Source organism: Protopterus annectens, chromosome 4.part1 (genome assembly GCF_019279795.1).
Source record: "Protopterus annectens isolate FY-2018-M chromosome 4.part1, PAN1.0, whole genome shotgun sequence".
NCBI lineage: Eukaryota > Metazoa > Chordata > Ceratodontiformes > Protopteridae > Protopterus > Protopterus annectens.
Window position 1 is genome coordinate 320,356,855 of NC_056734.1, and position 9,089 is coordinate 320,365,943.

Genomic DNA, 9,089 nt, shown 5'->3' on the forward strand with positions numbered 1-9,089 from the left:
CACATCACACATACACACACACACACAAACTCTCATCTTACCTAACAAATAATAACATTCACAAAACATTATCCTTTTTCCTAGTGCTAAATCTAAACCTAACCCAAAAGCTCTCACCCCCACACTGATACAGCTATACTAACAAAGCTTTCAGTATTTCCAAAAGCTTCAGCATTAAAATAAAACCTGACTTACCTCCACGGTAACACAGCTCATATTAATAAAAAAAGACTCTTGGCGTCAGCAGTTTAACATTTCTTGAAGTCAAAAATGTGATTTTTTTTTGTTTTAAATGGTCAGCAATATACTCTTGTCAATAAGACATGCATTCAACAAAGTGTACTGTAACCACCTACCTCATGTCAGCCTACATTTAATCTGTCAATCAGGGTGCTTGAACATCACATCTTAGTCCTTGTCAATCAATCAATAAAATGCACATTGCCTTAGAGGATCTGACTACAAATATTGCATTATTTAATACCAACACTAATTATAACATGTTTCTGTTGGGTCTGTTAGTTGGAAAAAGGCTTGCCCCCCTACAAAAATGTTGTTTGTATTGTTGGCAGGTGTTGTGTGGATTTATGTCAGGTTTTTTTCATTAACTGCATTGTTGACCAATATTACTACTATTACTACTAATAATAATTATAAATAGCTGGATACCCCTTTATTTTTTGAGTAATTGCTGTGGTCACTGAAAAGTTTCATGATCTGTGTATACAAGATAATGAAATTCTATCTATGAAATTCAATTCCATATATTAGGATAGGTACTACAAAAGCAGGATGTCATACCTGGTCTTTGTATTCTATATACTGAGCAGACTGAAGCCACTGCATCCACAATGAAAGTCATCACATTTAAATACATTATTCTTTGTTGTATTTATCAACTTCCATGATTTCCACAAAAACATGGTTAAAGATTACCTTCCTTGGCTGACAATTAATGTAAAAAGAGGGCTGACTCTTGCTGAGGATTTTAATACAGACTAGCACGCTGATGAGGCCTCTCACTCTGCTTCCAAGTAGGTGGAGTACATCACCTTACGAGCATCACTATCAGGTCTAACAGGTATGCGATACAGTGAGTGCACTTGACTATGTTTTATCATCCATTCCCATGAATAAAAGGACAGGGATTATCTTGCATTATTTAAGTAATCTTTTCTCTCTTTTTTGTAATACAGTCTTTAGATTAAAAAAGAAAAAAAAATAATTATCCTTTGCTTGAAGTACTCCACACTTTTCATCTCTCATGATATATATATCTATACTCAAAAACTACAACTAGACTCTTCTCAAATACTTAGATCTTTACAGTAGAGTCAGAAATTTAACTCCCTGTCAATAAAAATGCTAAACTGTATGACAGCAATTTATTGAAGGAAAACCAAAGCAGGAACCTTACCCTGAAGAAGTTCAAAGATTACCCAATGTGAGCATATCTGCAAATTGTACATTGGTATGAAATCTAGATATTCTTTGTTCAGAAAAGAAAATGACACACAAAAAAGAAACAAATCTTCTCATAAAATTGCTTCTTTAATAAACAAGGATAAACATTCCACACAGACTATGACGTAAGGTATCTTAGGTTCATAGGTTCATAGGTTGGTACTAGGCTATCGGCGCTAGGGCCTATACAAGCCTAGCCATAACAATTCCCCTGGCTATTTCTTCCCACACTATTTACTTCCCTGGACCCCTGTCTAGCATCTACTAGGAACATTCAAAGACTCTAATCTTGCTCCTACCTAACATAACTCCTCATGATACAGCTTGTGAATTCAGTGACTGCAGCTAACAGTAAAAGAATCTACATAAATTAAATGTAACATTGTTGGATATACATCCCGACAGTACCGATTCTGTAATCTCACATATGAAAATTATTATCTAGACTAAAATTAACATCTCCAGCAGATGCTAATACTTCTTATTAATACTTAAAACTATCTGCAGATAGTTTTCCCTAAGTAAAATCAATTGTTATTATCCTACCAACAGTTAAACCTTTTGTCCCTTAATTCTGGAAATCTTCCACAGTTATCCCTTTCCATAATGGTGATATATCAACTACTCTATTAACAGCCCAACAGTTCTGCTCTCTTCTTTCACAAAACTGCTGAAAAGATACATTCACATGAGATTTCTATCAGTTTAATAGCTAAATAACTTTTATGAATCATTCATGGATTTTAACATAGACCTGGAACTGAATGTTTCAGTCTGTATTCACTGAATTAGTGCAAATAAATGAAATAGCAGACAAGTCATACATTTTTTTTCTGAACCACTGTAAGGCCTTTACCTCTGTCTTGCAGTCTGTCTTAGTAACTCAGTTACAATGATATGGTACAGAGTCTGAGTCAATAATATAATTTCCTTGTGTATCTTTATAATTTCTTCTCAACCAATCCACTAAAATTAATTGATATCCATTGCCAAAAATATGTTAATTTGAACTGTCAGTTTAATAACCAGCAAGAACAATAAAAAACACTCATTTGCAGGTCCTTGTGTCTGCAGCAAAGCTACAGCAAAGTGCCCAAAAACAACCGGAGGACACAGGATAAGCTCCAGGTTAGAAAACTTTAATCAGACACAAGAGCTTTCACATCTGCTTCTTCAGGTGCATAAAAATAAAACTGAAACCAGTCATACTTTTAAACATTGCTGAATGCATCACATGACAATAATTCATCACATGACTATATACATTCCATTACTATAAAATATTAAAGCTGTATAGTAACCACAAAATAACTAAAAGTTCAAAGAAAATCTTAAAATGCATATTTTTTATATACTTTTTACAATATAAACACAGATTATTAAAATACATATTCTTAAAAACAGCTGCTTTACCTACGTAGATGTCTGGCCTTTAACTTTAGTCTCAGTCATATTTGTTCATTGAGACCATGTCCCATATCAGCTCTGAATAAAACTATCCATCTAGCTTCCAGTTCCTCTGTTTTATTGCATGTGCCCCCCCCCAACTCATAAAACTCCTAGCAATGGCCATAAACTTAAATTTATGTTGACTATTAGTATTCGTGACATGTTTGGCCAGGGCGTTACTTCTGCTCTGTTTACTTATGTGATAAATGTGTTCTCTAATCCTCTCCTTAAGTGTGCGGTCTGTTTTCTCAATATAACATTTCTTACATATTACGCAGTGGGTAAGATACACTATGTGCTGTGTATCACATGTAGCTTGTACTTTAAATTTATATAGCCAGTCCTGATCTGGATGCAAAAATTCATTGCTTACATCTATATACCCACAATATGAACATTTGCCACAAGGCTTAGTTCCCATTCCACCCATAGGTGTTTTCTTTTCTCTGGATACACATAAACGTCTTTTCAGAGTTTTGATTTCTAAAGAAAAACTTAGGTTCATTCTCTATCCATTTTGTGACTGCCTTTTCAGTGGTCAGTATCCCCCAATGTTTATGTATAATGGTCATATAAGACCCGACATCGCTAGAAAAGCTTAATGGCACTTTTAACTTAGGCATGTCACCACTGGGCTCTTTTTCCTCAGACCATCTATCCGAATAATGTCTAGCCTTAGTATGTCACAAGTTAACTACTTCTTGTATCTGTTTCTGTATATATCTCTCTCCCCATGACCTCTGGCCAGTAATTCATTCCTTGTATTATTCAACTGTTGATGGAAATCTGCATCCCTCACATTCAACCTAGACGCTCTGAAAACCTGATTCCTAAAGACATTGTCAAACACATAGGTAGGGTGCATACTACCTCTATTTAAAAGATGATTAACATGACATTCTGTCCTGTACAAGCATGTATATATGCTCTTTTTTCAATATTTACTTGAACATCCAAAAAGTTTATTCTCTCATATGAAACAACAGATGTAAACCTTAAAAAAGTAGTGGTTATATTCAAGTACATAAGAAATTCTGAGAATTCCTCTTCTGCACCAGCCCATAAAATAAAAAGATCACCTACAAATCTACGAAAAACAAAACATTGTTTTGATATGGGCCACTCAATAAATACTCGTGTTCCCATACAACCATGACAGTGCTGGTGTAGCTATTGTCACAAGATGTGCCCATAGCTATGCCATTACGCTGCCAGTATAGGTCATCACCAAACAGAAAAACATTATTTTCTAAGACAATGCTCAGTAAATTCCTAATTAATATAATTTTACTTTCAGAGAAGTCAGAATACATTTCTATAAACCTAGTTAAACTTTCCAACCCAATCATATTAGGTATAATTGTAAAAAGAGGGACCACATCAAGTGTTGCCATAAGAAAACCTTTAGTAGGGTTGTTATTATTGAAAATGTGAAGGTCTCTCAAAAACTGTTCTGTATCTCTTAACACATGCTCTCTACTATTTAAAGTGGTCTCAAACTCTTTTCAATAAAAATGGATGCCAGTTCAGTGCACCAGTTTCTAGCAGACACTATAGGACTCATGGGTGGGTCAATAGAGCTCTTGTGTAGTTTAGGCAAACCTTGAATAATGGGTGTAGTGGATGAGGTAACCATAAAATAATATAATAGACTATTGTCTATCATGTCATTCAGAAACATATCTTTTAATTGCTTATGCACTTTTTCTATGAACAACTTAACCCTGGCAGAAGGCAATTTCTCATAAAAAAACATCTTCCTTCAGCATGTGTAACATATGGAATCATATTTAGTTTTATCCATAATAACTATAGGCGCTCCCTTGTCAGCAGGTCTAATTACAATTGTGTCTTTCTTCTGTAAACCTAATAAAGCTACATGCTCTAATTTTGTTAAGTTATAACACCTTTGCCCCTTATAATATTTCTGCTAATTATAATCATTCAATTTGTGTACATCCTCTATGCACATTTTTTCAAAAGCATTGACTAATGGGATAACTGCAGGCATAAATATGCTAGTTTTTTTTACAAACATTACTACCTTGCATTTGTGTAGTCTCTGTACCATTAAACTGCATTTTTTAACATCAAATTACGTGTAAACATCTTTATATGAAATACGACATCTGCAAAATCAGACCTACCAGTGGGTATAAAAGAAAGTCCTTTTTGTAACAAATTAAACTCATCTTCAGACAGGACTTGACTGGATAAATTCCACACTAAGTCTTTCTTTGAAAAATGCTTTCTTTATGTTGTATGGGCTCTCGCTCAACCCATCGTGTTTCCTCTTGTTCCTGCTCCTTCTGTGACTTCTGTTCTGCTGTTTTAAAGCAGGTAGCTTCTGTTCTCATATAGGTAGCAGGAAATTCAAAGGCTGCCCACCTCTGTTCTCTAAAAAATCACTGTTGGCAGAATGGGCCAAGCCTTGCTTCTTGATAGGGTTGAAATCTGTTGTTTCTTCAGCTACATTATGAATTTGTGCTACAACTTGCACTGTCTTTCTCCTAGACCCTAGTTCCTTCATTGTAGTATCCTGTGTGTATGCAATGGCATTAGTTGAGGTCGCGTTCACTTGAAAAACGACATTTTGATTAGCTGCTAAAGGCAAAAAGGCAGAATTAAGCAGAACAGAAAAGATGTTTATGTGTATCCAGAGAAAAGAAAACACCTATGGGTGGAATGGGATTTAAGCTTTATAGCAAATGTTCATATTGTGGGTATATAGATATAAGCAATTAATTTTTGCATCCAGATCAGGACAGGCTATATAAATTTTAAGTGCAAGCTACATGTGATACACAGCACATAGTGTATCTTGCCCACTGCATAATATGTAAGAAATTTTATATTGGTAAAACAGACCGCAGACTTAAGGAGAGAATTAGAGAACACATTTATCACATAGGTAAACAAAGCAGAAGTAATGCCTTGGCCATACATGTTATGAATGCTAATAGTCAACATAAATTTAAGCTTATGGCCATTGCTAGGAGTTTTATGAGTTTGAGAGTGGGGACACATGCAATAAAACAGAGGAACTGGAAGCTAGATGGATAGTTTTATTCAGAGCTGATATGGGACATGGTCTCAATGAACAAATACCACTGAGACCAAAGTTAAACGCCAGACCTCTAAGTAGGTAAAGTAGCTGTTTTTAAGAATATGTATTTTAATAAACTGTGTTTATATTGCACAAAATACATAAAAAATATACATTTTAAGATTTTCTTTGAACTTTTAGCTATTTTGTGGTTACTATACACCTTTAATAACAACTTCTCCCTCCTTCCTGTTTGCATTTTCCAATTCTACTTCCCTTCTTCTCCTGCTCAAACCTCCTTAGCACTATGCCTCCTCTACTTATCTCTTCTTATTTTAAACATATACTCCTTTTCTCTGTTTTTCCTTTCCTATTTTTACCCTACCTCCTAACCTCTTATGAACATCTTAGCCTTAAAGATCCACACTCCCTCAGTCAACACATGAGCTCACCTTCCCAAAACACATTCAAACCTTTCTCTAACATAATTTCTTCTCCATCCTACCTTCATGCAAAGTTTCACAGAAAGTGCCACATCTCCTACTATAATCAGGTTAACAAAAATCCTTACAGTTCCTCACCAAACCCTCGGACCTAATAAAAACACTTCTCTTCTCCCTTCTAGCAGGTGACATTCATCCCAACCCTGGTCCTAACAACTATGCTACTCTAAAACCCCCATGTTCCCCTCCCTCTAGCCAGTACGTACCCTCTAAACCCCCTAACCCTCTCTCTATAGCTCACCTTAACATCCCCAGCATTAATAATAAAATTACTCACCTCCATGCACTACTAGACATGCATGCTTTTGACATCCTTTGCCTGTCAGAAACCTGGCTCAAACCTGCAACCCTAGACAATGAAATTACTCCCCCTGGCTACAATATCTTCAGACTAGACCGTATAGCCAAAAAGGGTGGTGGGATAGCTATTCTTTACAAAACAGGCATGCAAATTACTATCAAACATGAACAACCTCCCTCTATAAGTAATGCCGAAATACTTATCTCCAAGCTGCAACTTAATGCACACAAAGCCATCAATATAATCTGCACCTACCTTCCCCCTGGAAATAATATTAGTTCCTTAGAAGAGATCCTTAGCTGGCTTTCGACTCAATTCCCACAAGAAACCATAGTGCTAGGCGATGTCAATATAGACTGGAAAACCTGTAACTCTGCAGACCCTCCCACCCTCTTAAATCTTCATGGCTTTTCACAACCCATTCACACCCCAACCAGAACTAACAAAACTAACAACAAAGAAAGCATATTGGACTGGATTCTAATAAATAGACACTCCCAAACGTATGCAGTAGGGACACTACCCGATGATTTAAGCAGCCACACCCTTACTTATCTAATCAGACATAAAACTACCTCCTCTAACCTAACCAAATACAAAATGGTCAGATCAAATAAAAACTTTAACCCTGAAAGCCTCCTTACAGAACTAAATGCATGCAACTGGTCTCCTCTTAAACAACTACCACTGGATGAAGCTGTAACTTACTTCATCTCCAGGTTCCTTTCTATCCTAGACTCTCATGCTCCCTTAAGATCTATTAGAATTAAATCAAAACCTGTCCCCTCATGAAAAATAAACTCTGGACCAAATTTCGTAGCACAAAAGATCCCTCTGACCAACTTAACTTTAGATAAATAAGAAACTCCACTAAAAAAGCTGTACTACTAGATAAAAAAAACTACTACTGCCATTTACAACAAGCTGACCAACAGATCTGCAAAAGTTATGGGCAGGCAGAAACTCTCTCCTAAAGCCTGGCCACAATGACACCCCACACCCCCTAGGCACTTCCAAAAACAACCCAAAACAAACTGATGATGCCTTTAATACCTTCTTCACTGAAACTGTCCAGTCTCTAGCTAACCAACTAGCCCCAAATATCCCCTCTCAGTCCCCCTCTTCTAACACTTCCATTCCCACCTTTCAACTGCAACCTGTACCCACTTCACTTATCTGTTCTCTTCTCCACAAACTTAAAACCTCCTCGCCTTCTGCTAACCTTCTACCAGCTCAGTTTCTAAAAATTGCAGCCAATCCATCAGCCTATCCCATTTCCATTCTGATTAACAGAACCATTGTTGAAGGCTGCATTCCTTCACTTCGGAAAATTTCATATATTATTCCCCTGCATAAAGGAGGGCCCTCTACAGAAGTCTCAAACTGCCGTCCCATAGCCTTACTCTCCCCTTAGCTAAAATCATGGAGAAATGCATCCAAAAACAACTTCTTAAACACCTCTTAAATCACAACTTACTAGCTGACTGTCAACATGGCTTCAGGCCTTACCACAGCACCACCTCAGCCCTCCTTTCCTTTACTGACTGCATCAACAAAAACCGGAACAATAACATACTAACCTCTGCTCTCTTTATTGATCTATCCAAAGCTTTTGATATGGTCAACCACCAGATACTGTTAAACTTACTTAAAACTTTTGCTCTTGACTTTGGTGCAATTAAATGGTTCAAATCATATTTTCATAACAGACAACAGGCAGTGCGCTTGGAAAACAGCTTATCCAACCTCCTACCTATTACCCTTGGAGTCCCCCAAGGTTCAATACTTGGCCCCCTTCTGTTCTCTATTTTCATCAATGACCTACATACCAGTTTGTCCTCTGCTACCTGTATACAATATGCTGATGATTCCACTTTGATTTGTTCTGCCTCATCCCCCTCTGAATTGCACTCTATCACCCAACAGACTTTCCAAAATGTTGAAAAATGGTTCTTAAAAAGATGCCTAATCTTAAACCCCAAGAAAACCAAACTGTTACTTTACTCCCCCACCCAAAAATCCTCTCCACTCAACTTCTCTGTCTTCTCTAGTAATGGCACCTACATATCTCCTGACCCCTCCACCAGGCTCCTCGGAGTAGAGATAGACAACAACCTATGCTTTGACTGTCACATTAACAGCACAATAAAATTAGTCAACAGAAAACTTGGCTTCTTGTTTAAAATTAAACCATTTCTTACACCACTAGCCAGAATTTCCATAGCACATACCCATTTGATTTCTACCCTACTTTACGCCTCCCCCATCTATACATATCTGTCCAAAACTAACCTCTCCAAACTGACTGTTGCCTACAACAGTATTG